This window comes from Callospermophilus lateralis, chromosome 3 (assembly GCF_048772815.1).
Source record: "Callospermophilus lateralis isolate mCalLat2 chromosome 3, mCalLat2.hap1, whole genome shotgun sequence".
Lineage (NCBI taxonomy): Eukaryota > Metazoa > Chordata > Mammalia > Rodentia > Sciuridae > Callospermophilus > Callospermophilus lateralis.
In genome coordinates this window covers 103671096-103690112 of record NC_135307.1, presented here as the reverse complement: position 1 = coordinate 103690112, position 19017 = coordinate 103671096, and the positions used below count along the sequence as shown (strand labels likewise).

Here is a 19017-nt window from a genome sequence, read left to right as displayed (position 1 = left end):
GAAAAAAAATAAATCTCTAGGGGCTGGGGTTGCAGCTCAGTGGTAGAGGGCTCACCTGGCATGTGTGAGGCACTAGGTTAGGAAGGAAGGAAAGAAAGAAAGAAGGAAGGAAAGGAATGTGTCCATCTACAACCAAAAAAAAAAAAATGTTGATTTAAAAAAAAAAAAAGAAATCTCTGTCACACTATTGATTTCTATTTCCTCTATGAACTCAATGATTTTCTCATTTGTTTTAAGTTTTCTAAAATCCCTAAGTATTAGTCATCAAAAAATACACATATAACACCTCTTTAAGTCTCCTTATCAACACAAACTGGGTGGAGTTCAATATGCTATGAAGTGTCTACTGCTCTAGTCATGACTGTTGTAAGGCCAGTAGACAGAGGGCATTTGATTGCTGGCAAGTTTGAATACAGTTGTCAAACTTGAGGGCTGATTGTTTTTCATTATTAAAGTAGCCTATGGTTTCTGAATTTACCTTTGTTTATAGATTTTAATGCTTGGAAATTAATAATTTATCATCAAACTATTTCACAAAATCTGTCATCAGTAAAAGTATAATAATCAAGACAGATACAATGGTTCATGCCTGTGATGCCAGCTATTTAGGAAGCTGAAGTAGAAGGAATGCAAATTTGAGCCAGCTTGGCAATTCAGCAAGACCTTGTCTCAAAATAAGAAATAAAAAGGTCTGAGGAGGACTTGGGGATATGGCTCAGTGGTAGAGCACCCTGCCCCATCCCCACCTTCTCCCCACCCTCCCCACCCACCCATTCTCCACCCCCCCACCCACTCCCCACTCCCCCCCACCCACTCCCCACTCCCCCACACCAACTCCCCCCACACACACCCCCAGTTCAATCCCCAGTATGGGGAGGAGGGGAGTATAATTTACTGTTGAGTTAACTGAAAAGAATCAATGAGAATTCAAAAAATAAAAATGTGCAAGAAAAACAAACCTCCATATTCTTTCATTCTTTACACTTAAAATAATCAATCTGCCAACATTCAAAGCTTCAAACTTACAAATTACTCTTAGAGATTTCTGTTATTTAAATTTCTAGCTCCAAAATCTTTCTTCAGATTAGAATTCACTCAGAGAAGAGTTCTTTCTTTTTCAAAGTAGTAACCAACTTAAAGATGATCATTATTTTTATAATATATAGAAAGATACCTACAAGCCTATAACAGCGAACAATTTTTAAGAGGTAATGTGGAGGGCTGGGGATATGGCTCAAGTGGTAGCGCACTCGCCTACCATGCGTGAGGCACTGGGTTCAATTCTCAGCACCACATAAAAATAAAATAAAGATATTGTGTCCACCTAAAACTAAAAAATAAATATTTAAAAAAATAGGTAATGTGGAATTAAACCATATAGCTAATAAAATCTGTAGACTTCACAGCAGCACACTTAATCTGGATCTACTTTTTGATAATAATATAAATAGTTTCAGCCGGGCGCAATGACACACACTTGTAATCTTAGTGCCTCAAGAAGCTGAGACAGGAGGATCTCAAGTTCAAAGCCAGTCTCAGCAACTTAGTGAGGCCCTAAGCAACTCAGAAAGACTCTGTCTCTAAATAAAATGCAAAAAAAGGGCTGGGGATGTGGCTCAGCAGTTAAGCACCCCTAAAATCAATCACTGGTACAAAAAAAAAAGAAAGAAAGAAAGAAAGAAAGTTTGGTCTTTTTCTTATGAATAAGTATTGTCACATATGCTAAAAAAATGTTAAGGAAGGAAGAACTCAAAATTTAACACAGAAAAAGTATAATTATTGTGATATACACAAGACTCTAAGGTGCAATCTCACTAAAGCAGCAAGAAATAGAATATACAGTTTAAAATAGGTGGGAACCAAAGTATAGTGGGCTAAAAAAAAATCAAGATGAAAAATTTGACTGCATGTATGTTTAATTATTCAAATGACTAAAAAGTAACTATAGGCCAGGCATGGTAGTGCACGCCTGTAATCCCTGAGGCTCAGGAAGCTGAGACAGGAGGATCACAAGTTCAAAGTGAGCCTCAGCAATGGTGATGCGCTAAGCATATCAGTGAGACCCTGTCTCTAAATAAAATTCAAAACAGTACTAGGGATGTGGCCAAGTGCTTCTGGGTTCAATCTCTGGTACCAAAAAATAATACCAAAAAATAGGGCTGGGGGTGTGGCTCATGGTCGAGTGGTCCTGAGTTCAATCCCCAATACCAAAAACAAAAAAAGTAACTTAGCTGGGCACAGTGACACATACCCAGCAACTCTGGAGAAGCAGGAGGATCACAAGTTAGAGACCTGCCTTGGCAATTTAATGAGAGCTTCATCAACTTAGCAAGAACCTATCTCAAAAAAAAATATATATATATATAAAGAACTGGGGACATAGTTTAATGTTAAAGCACCCCTGCAAGCAATCTGCAGTACAAAAACTATATCCTTGATCTGTAAGCAGAAGGAAGTAAGACATAGGATCCTATCCTTCAATAAGCACACAATATAGTATCAAACAGAATTTAAGGAAATAAATAATTAACCAAGCAAAACAAATGATCAAACTACAGGTGCTATAAAATAAAATCACTCTCTGTAGGAACACAAAGGATGTAGCAATTTGTGCCTCTGGAAATTAGTTCATAGAGAAAGTGATATCCAAGTCAAACCATGAAAAATGTATGAGTGATGGAAGAAATATTCATTTCAAACAATGCTTAGTCAAGGCAAGAAATGGCAGCATCTAAAATACTATAATGTTTGAGACCTGGGTTTTCCTTGCCCACACCCCCACCACTGGGGAAGAATAAGATAGGGTCAAATTATTAAAGAATTAGGAACTACATGTTTCTGCTTCACATAGTTTAAGGAGATTTAACTGAGGAGCTAAAAGGAGTAGACTATAGGGAGAAAAAAAGATCTGCAAGATTGGGGAAAAGAGCAGTTTAAAGAGTTTCATCAGATTAATATGCCAATTGTGACTTATATCCCTCAATTTTTATTAAAAGTGTACAAGAAAACTTCAATAATACAAGAAAACTGTACATAAATTCACAAGAAGAGTAAAAATACATCAAATTTAATATGCAAAATATTTGCAAATACATGATGGATAATATCTCTATAAAAGGCTAATATGCAGTGAGATCTTTAAACTGATAAGGAAGAAAACAGGTGGACTGTTTTTTTAAAAAAAAAAAAAAAAATCAAGTTGGGTTTCTAAGTGCATGCCAATCCTAAAATCTAAGGCTATCAAAGACTTAGCTACAAATTGTTAAATGGCAATTATGAAGCTCAGAAAATCCTGTGAGTTCTTATTTTAATAAGGACAAACTGGTGTTCTGACCAAAACCTTTTGTTAAAACTTAGGTTGCTATTTCAAATAAGGTTTTGCAAAAGAGAATTCAGCAATAAATTTCCTAAAACAAGGCCCTCACTTTCTAAAATGTTTCAGAAAGTTACAAAGTAGAAACACATTTAAAGTTCTAATTTCCATTAAGTAGAACCAAACTCCAACTAAAAAAATTGGAAAGTAACTCCCAGCTCCCCTGACAATCTATTAAGAAAAAAAAAAGAGAGAAAAAGAAAAACATAACCAGGTATGGTGGCACACATCTGTAATCCTGGCTACTCCAGAGGTTGAGGCAGGAAGATTAAAGTTCCAAGTCAGCCATGGAAATTTACCAGGACCCTGTAGCAAAATAAAATTTTAAAAGGGCTGGAAGTACAGCTCAGTGGTAGAGCACTTGCCTAGCATGTGGGGGAGGCCCTGAGTTTAATTTCAGGTATAACACACACACCAAAAACCAAGCAGTACAGGAGAAGTAAAGCTGGGAATAACAGCAGTTATGACAAAATGCTACTACTATTGTATTATTACTAATAATGACAACAATGATGAAGAGGAATATGTGCTATAAAAAATGTGCTATAAAATCTGCAGCTCCTGTTAACAGAAGTTATCATATATACCTCCCTTTCCATATCATTTTCCTTGGTATCCTTTCTTTTTTCTTTTTTGAGAGAATTTTTTAATATTTGTTTTTTAGTTTTCGGCGGACACAACATCTTTGTTTGTATGTGGTGCTGAGGATCGAACCCGGGCCGCACGCATGCCAGGCGAGTGCACTACCCCTTGAGCCACATCCTCAGTCCCTCTAACAGTCTTTTAATGCTAAAAAGTACTTTTAAGAAGCTACTTCCTATGACTTAAATAACAGAAGATAGCCAAATGAATGGATAAAAAAAAAATGTGGCATATATACACAATGGAATATTACTCAGCAATAAAAGAGAATAAAATCATAGGATTTGAAGGTAAATGGATGGAGTTAGAGAAGATAATGCTAAGTGAAGTTAGCCAATCCCAAAAAAACAAATGCTGAATGCTGAATGTTTTTTTTGGTATGAGGAGGCTGATTCATGGTGGGATAGGAATGGGGAGCATGGAAGGAATAGACAAACTCCAGGACAGGGCAGAGGGGTTGGAGGGGAAGGGAGGGGGAATGAGGTAATTAATGATGGTGGAATGTGATGATCATTACTATCCAAAGTACATGTATGAAGACATGAATTGGGTGTGAATATACTATGTATACAACCAGAGATATGAAAAAAATGTGCTCTATATACATAATAAGAAATATAATATATTCTGCTGTCATATATAAATTTTAAAAATTTTATATAAAAAAAAACAGAAGATAGCCAACAAGCAGATACTACCAAGTACTATAAGTGTGTGATACTAAAATCCCTCCATCATTCATCCAAATACTCAGATTCAACTTTCCAGATATTCTGCATAAGAACAGAGAAGTTAACTTTTTTTTTAGTGCACCTAGGCCAGATTCTGATTTGTAATACCATTTTCCAATAAAAGGAACAAGAGCTCCTTGGAGAAATGACTGATTCTAGGGCTGGGCAGGGAAAATCCAAAATGAGCCTGAAGCATCTCTAAGTGCCAGAAAGTAAAAAAACACAAAAAACAAAAGGATGGTGCATGTCAAAGGGATGCTGGAGCCAAACTGAAGGAGCTCCCAATGGCCAAAACTGAAACAATTTAACAAAAAAAATAAATAATGTAGTATTGAATTCTAGCCCAAAGTAAAAAATAAAATATCCATGAGTCCATACTGATATAAATAAATCTGCTTACAGAAGAATTTCAACTATTTATGTTGATACTTGTCCTTCCAGAAGTTGGCACCACAACCACTTATTCACTAACCTCAACTCAAGTGGGCAAGAAGACACAGTAACTTTACAGAGGAGAAACCTGGCAAATACCACCTTGGCCAAAAACTGTAGTTAATATTATCAATGATAAGCCGTGTTGACACTGTGTTCCCCTGATATGATATGATATGAAGGGTACTTCATTTCTGAGGTATTTTTCTAAATGTGGTCAAATGGATGGGTTGCAATCCATAACCCCAGTCAAACCATAAGAAAAACATTAGACAAATCAATTTGAGGGGCCGTCTATAAAATCAGACAAGCATTCCTCAAAACTGTTAGTTATGAAAAGACAGAATTGTGAAACCGTTAAGAGACTACCTTCAAATAACATCTGGAATTTAATTAGTAGTGATATACCAATGTTAGTTTCTCAGTAGTGACAGACATGCAATGGGTAAGAGGTTATGAATAAGGGAAACCAGGTGAGGAATTCTGGTACTATCTTTGTGATATAAATACACATCAATTGCAAAGTAAAATTTTTACAAAGGGGAACAAAGAGCACTACAGTATTTACAAAGTTCCCCCAATCACTCTGAAAGGTAAGAGCCAAATGAACAACTATGGAGTTTATCCTGCTCTCCGATCTTATGCCCATTCCCCCTCACTACTGCCAATATTTCCAAAAGTCTTATTACACGGAAGGAAAGTGGAAATCTAAAGCCAGGGCTACCATGGGAAAAGATATCTGCTTACATCAAGAAATTATATATAATTCAGGGAAGTGCTATAGGAAAATTACTGAATTGTGTCACCTTTCTAATTACCACTGACAATTTTGCAAATCAACACATTTCTGGGGTTAAAATGTTTAGCGAACATGAATAAAAAGCCAGTATGTACAAAAAGTATACATATACCCTAATGTACATATGTATATGTGTTTTATCTATATTTTTGTGACATGAAGAGGAAAATAAAGCTTACTATAAAACAAGAACACCTAAGTAGTACTTCAAAGTACTAAAGGCAATATAGGGTCTTAATCATTAAGAACTATACTTACCTAAGTGGGAATTAAGACAAAACACTAGAAGTAAGCCACTTCTTATACCAGCAAAGACTCTTTGGTCCTAACTTTGACAACCTCAATTTGGTTTTGAACCATAAGAAATCAACCTCAGCTGGAACAAATACTAAATCTAAGTACTGATATGTTATGGACTAATTTGTGTCCCTCAGAATTCATATGTTGAAGTCCTAACCCCTAATACTTCAAAATGTGACTGTATTTGGATATAAAACCTTTCAAGAAGTAACCAATGCTAAATGTGGTCAAATGGATGGGTTGAACCCACTGAGACATGCACAAGGCCCTAGGTTCAAATGGGAGGTTCACTGTATTCTCAAATGATACAATGCTGAAAAAGGGGGCTGCATATAAGCTGAATGACAAAATGAGAACCTGAAAATATTCATAAAGGCTTAGAATAATCAATAACATTATTTTTAAATAAAAATGTTAATATAAAGCCCTACAACTAAGTTCTGCCCCCCCCCAACTCTGTGTCACAGATAGAAAAAAGTGCTTATAAGAAGAAATTTAGAAATACTAGCGAAACACCAGGGATACCTCCACACTGACAAGACTGAGTGAAGACAAGAAGATAGCCCATTTGTAACCGGTGAGAAAGGCTCAGGAGAAACTAAACTACTGACTGATACCTTGATCTTGGACTTATAGCCTTCAGAACTTATTTAGTCTGTGCTATTTTGTTACAGAACCCCAAACAAATTAATACTCTGTCCAATAAACACTTTCTGAATGCCTTAAATATTCTAGAATGTACCAGGTAATATAAACACAAAGATGAATAAGCTATAGACCTGTCTTAACTTTTTTTTTTTTTTTTTTTTTTGTGGGGCTGGGGATTGAACCGAGGGCATTATGCATGTGAGGCAAGCACTCTACCAAGTGAGCTATATCGCCAGCCCTATCTTAACTTCTTAAATAGTCTAGCAATTAGGGAAACATATCAGTAAGTAATTAAAATACACTAGATATTAAGTATTATGATATATATACTATAACAAAACAAACAGGAGTAGAACCTAATTGTATAATTTATTATACTAACCACCAGTCAAGCCAAAGTTCTAGAGACGGTTTTACTTACTGGAAGAAGAAAAAGTAAGGAAAGATCTATTACAGGTCTAACATAGATTGGGGGCGGGGGGGGGGGTAGTGGAAGAAAGAGAAATGGGCTCAGAAGTAGTCCAGGGCCTATAAAGAATTGTATGCCATGTTTTTATTTCATGTTATCCTTACTAAAAAACTATCCTCACCAGAAGCAGAGGAGAATGCCTGTAATCTCAGTAGCTCTGGAGGCTGAGGCAGAAGGATCAAGAGTCCAAAGCCAGCCTCAGCAACAAGGAGGCACTAAGCACCTCAGTGAGAACCTGTCTCTAAATAAAACACAAAAAAGAGTTGGGAATGGGGTGCAGTGGTTGAGTGCCCCTGAGTTCAATTCCTGGTACCCCAAAACAAAACAAAACACTATTCTCTCCAGGGAACTGAGGACTGCATAAGTTAAACAACTTGCCTGTGGCCTGACAACAAAAGACTGGATTTATAATTTACTAGCTTTGATGTATCTATCTCTCCCTATCTCTCTCTCTGTCTCTTAAAATTGAATGCATGGTTTCAAGAGTTTTGCTCATAATTCAGCCCCTATAACTTTATTTTTATACAAGATTATTATATTACTCAACCCGAATTTCTAGTATTTATCACAGACATTTCCAGAAACTTGGGACTCCACAGCAGGAGAATGTTAAAGGTCTAATAGAATGTAACTGCTACAAGATAAAGTACTAACTAAATACTATGTGAAGACAGAAGGGATAACTATTGATTCCAGAGGTGAAAACAAAGTTTAACAGATGAGTCCTTAAGTGAACAATAAAAATAAAATCATATCAGAGGAATGGCAAGAAGATGGGTTATAAAAATAAAATAGTGAATTCAAGCAATACTAAGGTATTCTGTATTAAAGAACATAGGTGTTCAAGTAGACTCTGGTCTTGCAAAATAAATCTATTCACCAAATATGTAAAAACTGTATTTGTTCACTTATTTAAATATGATTTTACCACCAAGAACTGGGAAGAGAGACCAGTTTCAAAACCTGACGAGAGGTTCATAAAGGTTAGTTGCCATGTATAATTCAAAACTATAATAATAAAACTTTTCACACCATTTCATTAAAAATCTATTGTTCTGTCTTATACTTTATATAAATCTTTCACCTATCCATAGTTTTGTAATATTATGCACTAGTCATTCAAAAATACTGAATTATGCACATCTTCTAAGAACACATTTTATTTAACAACAAAACACACAAACATATTTGTTATTATCACCTCGAATCTTATCAGAAAGTTCCAAGAAATTGCCAAGCTCATAGTGGTAGGTAAGTTTTCCAAAATGTAATATTTGCTTCAAAAAATAAATTTTGTCTAGGCAATAAATTGTGTCTGTTGTATTCCTTGAAGTGACAGGCTCACTTCATTTACTTTTGAGAAAATGAGCACATACCCAAGTTTACATAACTATAAATTTACCATTCTTTCAAATAAAAATGTTCCATGAAAAAAGTGACTATTTCGCTGTTAGAAAGGCAACTCCATCACACAAGTTCTTTTCCTCAAGACAAATATCATACTTTGAAATGCAGAAGTGTTTTATAGCATCCTTTCCATTTTGCCAAAGAAATATTAAAAAAGACTTGTGAACAAGGTTCAAGATTAACAAAATTAATATTCCTGCTTATAAAGATCATCTTTAATGAAACTGGCATTTTTAAGGCAAACATATAGTTTATGTTTATAACTGAAGAGTATAATAAAGAGTGCACTTTTGCCAGTATCTTGATTCATACCACAGCTGCTTTTGCACCATCAGTGCAAATGTCAACTAATGTTGACAACAGTTACACAGTAAATAAGAACTGAGTAGTATTATGAAATACTTTCAACCTGGAAAACTTCCTAAAACATTCCAAGATCTCCTCAAGAGTCCACAGACTATAATTTTAGAACTGCTGATCTGAATACACATACAAAATATTAAGAGAAAATATATCTCTAGGATAAAGAACTGGATAGTAGAAAGATAAAAATGGCAAGGAGCTTCATTTTTCCCTGTACATTCTTTCCATTTTGAAAATTTGGTACCTTCTTTTCTTTAAAAAAAATTTCTGGGGCTGGGGATGTGGCTCAAGTGGTAGCGCGCCCGCCTGGCATGCGTGCGGTCCGGGTTCGATCCTCAGCACCACGTACAAACAAAGATGTTGTGTCCGCCAAGTACTAAAAAATAAATATTAAAAAAAAATTCTCTCTCTCTCCCTCTCTCTCTCACTCTTTCTAAAAAAAAAAAAATATATATATATATATATATAAATTTCTTTAAAAAATTAGAAATGTAAACTGATATCAAAAGTAAATAGACAACAAAGCAAGATCCCAAGTGGGGGAAAAAAAAAAAAAGGAGGTGGAGGAGGAAGCATACTACTAAGAAATATGAAGGTAGCGGGGGTTAAGGGTGGAGAGCTCACTGGTAGAGTGCATCCCTAGCATGTGAGGCCCTTCTGTTCAATTCCCAGCACTTCTGCCTCCCAAATAGAAATACAGTATGAGGTGCTAGGGATCAAACCCAGGGCCTAGGGCTAAAGGCAAGTGCTGTACCACTGAGCTATATTCCCCGCCCCTAGAAAAATAGTTTTTAAAAGGCATGTTTCTACTCATGGAGAACTAGGGAATTAAAAGAATAATAGCATGGGGGGAACGATGTTTTTCATTTTAAGCCTTTTTTTTAAAATATCTTTTAATTGTTGATGTACCTTTATTATTTATTTATTTATATGTGGTGCTGAGGATCAAACTCAGTGCCTCACACATGACAGGCAAGTGCTCTGCCACTGAGCTACAGCCCCAGCCCCCATTTTAAGCCTTTTGATATGGACTTTTAAAACAATTTATAAATAGCAATTAATTCACTAATAAATTCAAAATATTACTTGGAATAAGCTGAAGGCAGTGGTGTATGCCTGTAATCCCAGCAACTCAGGAGTCTGACAGGAAGATCCAAGTTCAAGGCCAGCCTCAGCAACTTAGCAATGTCCTAAGCAACTCAGTGAGACCCTGTCTCTAAATAAAACATAAAAAAGGGCCGAGGATGTGGCCCAGTGGTAAAGCACAACTGGGTTAAATCCCCAGTTAAAAAAAAATATTGTCATTATTTGTTTCATCTAGCTCATCCCTAGTTTTTTTGCACAAAAGTATTTATTTTTAAACGAATACCAGACATTTACCATTTTTTTCCTTCATGCCTCCATTTCCATCTCTTAAAAAAAAAATGGGCATTTTTCTTACAAAATATGATGTCATTAACAGCCTTATCAAAAATACACAATAACACCTTGATATCATCTAATACCATTCACATATAGACTGCGCCAAGTGTTTCAAAAATGACTTTTTACAATTGGTTTGAGTCTGGATTTAAATAAGGCCAATTTATATCAGTTTGCTACACATAAAATAATTTTAATCTATTTATATCAATTACAAAAAGTCTAAAAGACAAACCAAGCAATTAATTTACACTTGAAAATTCTCCAGAATAATCCAATCTAATGTATCTGCTGTTTCTGTCATCTACAGCCCTCTTCCTCTAGACTGTTACTACAGCTGATTCTTTCCTGTCAAAAATCAAAATTATTACCCCTGAAAAATGGCCACCTTCACTACTCAATTCATAGTAGAACCTCACCTTCCATTCATTATTTATTTTGTGATCTTACTTTCTTCTTGGCACTTACCACCACCTGAAAAATTCTGTGTATTTTGTTTCTGCCCAAAAGAATGTCTACTCCATGAAAGCAGAGTGCCTTTCTACTGAAGACCAATGACAGTGCCTAGAATATAAGATAGTGAATAAATACTGAGACTTAAAAGCATAGTGTCTCAATTTAAAATGCAAATTCAGCAAAGCATTTGATTTTAAACATTTGTAGCTCTCTTCATCTAATGGTATAAATTGAGTACCTGTAGCAACCTGGGCAAGCTGTTACCAAAAATCTATGGGATTTAAGAAAGAACAGAGGTGTCAGACACTCTAATGTAATTCTAGACTTTAAAACAATAATTACAGGTTTCTGAAAGAAAAATTATTCACAATGATCTAAAAACAATTACTACTTAGAACAACAAACATAGCTTCATCATAGGTTTTATACATATGTAAAATACATACAGGCTGTCTCTCCCTCTAGAGATAGCCCACATTCTCCCTTGAAAGCATATTTCTTGCTTTACCCCAAAGGCCTTTCTCTCTTGAGATCTCCTCCATTCTCCCTTGAATATGTATCAACTTTCCTAAATCAACCTCTATGATTGGGAGGGGTTAGATGGGGAGATAGATATTATTTCTTTCCGGTAATTTGATCATGATTAAATAACCCAAACACCTAAAATACAAGCCATTAAATTTGGGATCTAGAATAAACCAGAATTACCTGTCCTATACTTTTCAACAACTGAGAAAGCTATGAAGACCAAGAAAGCTTTAACAATAAACTCAAAAGATCCAATGTATGGCAAGTAAACCTAAATCTAAACTCTAGATCTCAAAAATGAATAAAAAAATTCTGATTTCTGTCTCTAGTTCTATACTTTTTTTATTTTTTAGCTGTAGATGGGCACAATATCTTATTTTATTTATTATTTTTATGTGGTGCTGAGGATTGAACCCAGTGTTTCACACATACGAGGCAAGCACTCTACCACTGAGCTACCACCCCAGCCCTAGTTCTATACTTTCATAAGACAATGTCACTCCCAAAGTTAATGTCAATTTATAGCATATTTTAATTACTATCACTTTTTGTGCTGTCATTTTTCTACCTATTGAAGTCCTAGCATAAGGTTGGGGGGGGGGTCAAAAGAGGGGCACATATAAATATTTAAGTAAATCATGATACCAAAATCCGTCTAACAAAAATAAAAGGAATGTCTAGAAATCTAAAGGATTTATAATTTCCTGAGTTTTTTTACTTCAGTTTTTATTTGAAAATAAAAATAACTTCTTAGGAGTATCCAAAATGACTATTTCTTTGCTTTATACACTTAATCTGCTGTTTTCTTACTTTAAAGATCAATACATCTGTGTTTCAGTTATGTGTAGAAATAGAGTACCAAAGTGAAATTAACATTTTTCACTGAATTGAGATTATTTTTACTCTACCTTTCTTCAAACCAACTCTAAGCCAGGGTACAGTGGTGCACAACTGTAGTCGGGAAGTCTGAAGTAGAAGGATGGGTTGCACCCAGGAGTTCGAGACTAGCCTGGGCAATACAGCAAGACCCCCAAAGCAAAAAAAAAAAAAAAAAGAAAGAAAGAAAGAAAAGAAAAGAAAGAAGAAGAAGAAAAAGAAAATCAACTCTATTTCTAGTGAAACAACTAGAAACAAACAGGGACCAACACACAGCAACCAAAAGGGAAAGAGACAGAAAGATCCACACACATAAGCTAGTACTGCTGATAATCAAGGAGACTCTTCATAATTGTTTCTAAAATATTGTTCAGACCAATTCATGAACACCCTGGCTAATTCCTGACTAATACTGTAAATCATAAGTGTCAAACAAATGACCAATAGATGATAAACTCATTTGTTCAAGGTTAAATGGCAAGACTGATCAAAGTAAAATAATTCAAAACTTAAATAAATTTAAATTATTTTCAGAATAAAAGGGCTTCCTTCTCATTTCTTTTGCCTCACAGATGTAACCAAAAATTATTGTTTAACAGTTATTCAACTGACATGAACATTTTTACTAAAAAATACAAGGTAACAAACTATCAAACGGAGATCTTCACACACACAAAAAAAAGTAAGTAAAACCAGTATTACGGAAAGAATTTCTATATAATCTCAAAATCACATTCAAGCTTTTGCAAGCAATAACACACACACACACGTACACACACACACAATGGGAAAGGAAAAGGAACCTTAGCTTATCTTTTTCTCAGTCTGTTCTTTTTTGGTTGTAGAAATCCTTAGAGAAAAATAAAACCAAATGAAATAAAGTTTGGATTATCAGGTTCAACATCTGTAAGAACTCCTACAAGGAAGTCTATGTCCGCTTGCACATTACTACTCAGAGTACTAAATTCATACTGCATATAAATCAAGAAACAGGAAAGCTTACAACAATACAATGGAGTCACCCCCACACCACAAACATGAACAAATTAAATGAATACCTTACACTTCCTGGTATTTTTTTAAACGCTAAAACTTACACTTGCGTTAAGAAATATCTGTAAGGCGCTACTATAACCTATTTAAGAACTATGGGGGCAAACCTTTACAGCTGCAGTACAGAACAAACATTCCCACTACCGCACTGCTACTGACTGATAAATTATTTTAAACAATACTAGAAATATTTTTCTTTTTTTAATGACCAACAAACCAACTCCACACAAAATCTAACGCGTCTATCTCTCTGCTGTTCGGCTGACTACGTTTCCTTGATCATAGAAGAAGGCAACTCCCTAACCGTCAGGACTGACCTAGCGCCCTCCAAGTCCCCGGGTCCGGGTTACCTTCATCACTCCATTGTCAAATCGAACTCCCACGCCTCAGTCCTCAGCCCCCATCCCGAGACTAGGGAGAGGCGAACGGGGAAAGAAATCCCGTTGCCCCCAACCCAGCACTGTAGGCTGTGGGTGTGTCGGGAGGCAAAAGCTTTACCCAAACACAATTAAATCTTCTGCTGAGACGGGACCCTGAGTCACTACGGAGACAGCACGCAGCGGCCGGTCGCCGACCCCAGTCTTCCGCGGCCGCAGCCCTTCCTCTTTCTCCCCTCCGGGCCGGCCCCTCCCCCGTTGCGCGCACGCGCGGCCTCAGCCGCTCCCCTCCCCCCTGTTTCCCTCACCTTAATCATTAGCCACCCTCTTCCCAGGGTCCGGGAAGCACAGATCCAGGAAGGAAGACAGGAAAGGTAAGGAGGGGAAGAGGATGCGTCGAGAGCCAGCGATCTGCGCCTCAGAACTCAGCCTGAGAGGCCCTTGTAGTCAAGCGCAGCGTCTGTCACCGCCACCAGAACTGTACGTGCGGCACCGTCTGGACTCGGCCCAGGCTAACCCAGCTTGGGTTCCGAGTGCTTAATGTGATCCCACAGGAACTCTCTCTCCGAAACTACGGTTTCTATGCTGCGCACACAGAACACCTCACCACCATCACCGTCGCCGATGCCGCTCTCCTACCCTGCTGCCGCCGCCGCCGCCGCCTAACCAATCCCTCTCCTATAGGGCGAGCGCGACACTTGGGGGCCTTTACGACAGTTCGGAAAGCAACAGCGCACCAGCCTTCACGCCTCCATTAACAGCTGTTTCTTTCTGCGCTTGCTCAGATTGTTTCTGACGGCCACGCCCCCTTTCCCCGGCCCTGCCCCTTTGTAGTCGTTTTATCAATCTGTTGAAACCCACCGATGTTACAAAGCTCATTATTTTATTTTCTTAAACGATTATGCGTTCAGTATTTCAGCATAATTTTGACTGTATCTTGGTTAAGTTTTTCCTAACTAAAAATTACAACTACAAAATTAACTAACGTACACTTACAACAAAAACATGGTTTAATGTCTTTCACAATGAATGAAACCCAAATCATCATTACGCGCTAATGACATGAAGATCACATCTCAGTGTTGTGAATTTGCTTCCGAAATTGGGTTAAAGGTGTTAATAAATATCCTGGGAACTCTGGCTGTACAGTCGTAGGAGGCTTCTTAATTATATTATGAAAATCAGTTAAATAGCAAACGTTTCGTTATGTCCACCAGGACGTTGTAGGGACAGTACATATATTCTGACATAAGTCATTCTTCCCTTCAAAAACTCAGTGATATCTCTTAGCAGCTGTCTGATTGATTAAACTTTCATAAATCTCCAATAAATCGGGATAACATTATTTGCCTCAAAATGTTCTTATCTCATGTAACAATTTATATAATGCTCCAAACATTGCTTACCAATTTCACATTCCATAAACATTAATTCTCTCCTTTTGCATCAGCTTATCTTCCTCAGTACTCTTCTGTTCACTTATGTTCTCCATATTATTCAATGAAGAAAATATTTTAAATATATAAACAAGGGGAAACTGGAAGCACATTGGACCAGGATTTTCCTCAGTCCTCTTGTGGTCTCACTCTAAATATCATATTTCACCTGTATCATCTATTTTCATGATTTTAACTGCTAGAGCCTAATGACCTCTCAAGCCTTATTTCCAATTCTAGCCTTTTTTCATAAAGTTCTTGACTTGTGTCCTCAATAAGATAAAGACACTACCCACAAACTAAGAAGTGCCTTAAGTGAAAAGTATATTCAATTACAAAAGGTACACTACAAGAATTGTGAAATTTTTAATGCCATTTAATATTGATTACATCTTGAAATAATATTTGGAATGTATTGAGTTAAATTAGTTTTCTCAAGATGGGATTATTCCTCCCCACTCCCCAGGGAACGTTTAATAACATTTGGCCATATTTTTGATTGTCACAACTAAAGAATGATGGGGTAGCTACGAACATCAATTTGATAAAGGCCAGATATGCTGCAAAACATTCTACCCTTACATGATAAGCCTCCACAACAAAGAATTCCCTGGCCCAAAATGCTAATAGTAGAGTTGAAAGCCTGGATTAAATAAAAAAATATATTGTCAAAATTAATTTCACTTGTTTTTTTAAAACAATATGGCTACTAGAAGATTAATCATATTTGTAGCTCACCTTATATATCTATTGAGCTTAGCCATTTCTAATACTTCCTACCCATAAGTATATGGACCTGAATAAATATAGATTTATTGCATTTACATCCTATCCTATCTTAAACTTATTCTTTCCTGTCTCAGTCAATAGCACCAGGTTATCCAAACTAGAAATCCAAAAGTCATCTATGACTTTTCTTTCCTGCTTCCTACCTCTAATCAATCAATAAAACCCTTCCAATTTTGCCTCTGAAATACATCAAATCCCTCTATTCCTCCATATATTCTTCATCCATCCGGGCCTTTTAGTATCTTTAATGTTTATTTGTTCAGTAAACATTTATCAAGCACTTACTGTGTTAGACATTATGTGAGACCCAGAAAGTACTAAATATAGTATAGCCACCCTACTTCCAGTATTTTTACAAAATCCAGAAAGTAAATCCATTATTTACACTATAATGTGGAAGGGTTAAGATGATGTGGTAGTTCTTTCTCAGAGAACACAAAGATGGGACACTATAGACAAATCTACAGGAAGTGATGTTTGAACTAAATTTTCCATAATGAGAGAGGGCAGTTAAATAAAATCAAAAGAAAAATAATATTCTAGGCAGAAAGATCAATATATGCTAAGATATGATCTTCTGTATCTGAAAAAGCATGAGTGAAATTATCTATGAAAATCTACTGAATGTGTCATATGTGAAAAAATCAAGAAATGAGGGAAGAAAATCAGATATAAATGGATCAAGTAAGGCTTTCTTTGGCTTAGGGTAAGAAGTTAACTTTTTTTACTTAAAACTATGAAAAGTCATTAAAGAAATGAATCAGCAATAACAATCAAATATGACTATTACAGATGCCATTATATAAGCAGAATAGGAGGTGGGTCAGAGCCGGGCAAGAATAGTGGAGGGAGACCAAATGAATGATAGATAAAAATTATAAGGATTGTAGAAAGGAGAATGAGAAGAAACAGAAAGATACAAAAAAATAGGAATACTGGATGACTAATTGTATATACGGAGAAGGAGAAAGAATGTCAGAGGCTTCCAGATTTATGATGACAGGTAAATAGTGGAGAGGTGATGCCATTCAAGAAAAAGACTGTATGGCAAAACTCAACTTGTGGGATTCATGGGACTTTAGGTTGGAGATGGGACCTGTCTTTTTTGGACAAGTATAATTTGATTTTCCCAAAGTGGAGATTCCAGCAGGTTATTGGATATATGGGTCTGGAGGTCAAGAGGGAGCACTGGATTAAAGCTAGAGATTTAGACTCCTTTACCTTACATGTGATAATTGAAGCAATAATTTTTATGAGGTCACCCAAAGTATAGTAAAAGGAGACAGTTACCCAGAGAAGTCTTATATTTTATAGGTTTAGAATAAAAATAAGTTCCAGGAGGAGATGGATGATTGGCCAGAACAAGAGGAAAAAAAATAACAACAACAAAGATACAGAAAATAAGTCAAAGGGGGAAAGAGTTTCAACAGTGAATTGGGTAACCAAACACTCATGAAATAACTGTTAATTTATCAATAAGGATATGTGTAAACAAGAGCACATTCATTGTCTTAAATATTTTAAAACAGGGTTTCTCAACTAGGGGTGATTTTGATTCCCAGGGATTGTTTGACAAACTGGAGATATTTTTAGTTATCACAACCAAGGAAATGCTGCTGATATCTAAAGGAATGTGCTAAATATTCCACAATGCATATAACAGTGCCCCACAACAAAGAATCAGCTGGACCAAAATCTCAGTAATATCTCAGTTGAGAAGTCCTAGAATGAAATAAACAGTGTAGTCAGTCAAGGACTAGTACCATTCTGTGCAATTAGTAGTAAACGAAAAGGGGGGAAATACCTACGAGAACTTTGAGTCAAGAAGAGTGACACTTAAATCCTCTTGTCATGTTAAAGTGAAAGAATGAGTAGAAGAAGAGAGGTAAATATAGGGATGCTCACTGTAGAAAAATTCCTGTAAGAGAAGAGGAAATGTGCTTCAAAGATCATATGGAAGAATTTGCCTTGGGTAGTAGAAGAGCTAGTGAATATGAAGGAAGAAGTGATTGTACAAACAGAATTAGATTTGTTAGCTTCAGGTATGGTATCAGTGGGGAAAAAATCAAGAGTTTACTCCCTTAAAGATCTTGATTTCCTCTGAAACATGAGATAGGACCATCTACCTAGAGAGAAGTTTTGTTAATAACTCAGCAGAGAATGTTAAAAAATTACAGTAGTTATTGACATAATGGCAGGCAAAACAATAAATATAAGGCAGTAGGATCCAGAGCAGAAAAGGGGTGGATTGAGATTGCAAGGGGGTGGGAGATAGCAATCACATATAATTGTTTCCTGATTGCTGTGCTTCTTTTGGTCACACCACCATTAATTCAAACTTAAACCACTGTGAGGGTGTGGCAGAAACTGAGACACCAAATTGTTTATCATTCAATGACCCTCCATCACCTTCAGGTTAAAGTCCTAAATCCTGAGCTTAGCAAATAAAGTATTTCAAAATCCAGAATATTTCAGGGTCATTTCATACCACCTCTTCCCACTGCCCCTGCCCTGCTTAGACTTCAGTGGACTTCTCAAACTCTTACTTGTCTAATTTTTTAAAAGTATTATTCCAATACAATCCTTGGATTTGCCCTTGGAAGCTAACAAACCAAATTCTGTTTGTACAATCCCTTCTTACCTATTTCAGAAGAAGGGATATTTCTTCTATTCAAAGCTAATTTTTTCATCTGAACTTTCAAACTCAATGCTCACTCAGGTAAGCCTACTTTTATTTCCATTATCTTTTACCTTTCTTTTTCTTTTTTTTTTTCTTAAAGAGAGAGAGAGAGAATTTTTTAAAATATTTATCGTTTAGTTTTCGGCAGACACAACATGTTTGTTTGCATGTGGTGCTGAGGATCAAACCCAGGACGCATGCATGCCAAGCGAACGCGCTACCGCTTGAGCCACATC

At 36.3% G+C, this 19017-nt stretch overlaps 1 protein-coding gene across 5 annotated transcripts in view; it reads right to left on the bottom strand.

The window, feature by feature from the left end:
- Rnf111 (ring finger protein 111) overlaps window positions 1-14541 on the bottom strand; it is a 64125-nt gene extending 49584 nt beyond the window's left edge. For 4 of the 5 annotated variants that reach the window (XR_013090772.1, XM_076850866.1, XM_076850868.1 and 1 more), the window contains exon 1: window positions 14185-14541. The gene's annotated coding sequence lies outside the window, so the exon portion shown is untranslated. Of the gene's footprint in view, window positions 1-13849; window positions 13954-14184 lie in introns of those variants that run through there. The other variant, XM_076850867.1, reaches the window with a different exon arrangement.
- Window positions 14542-19017: the final 4476 nt, after the last annotated feature.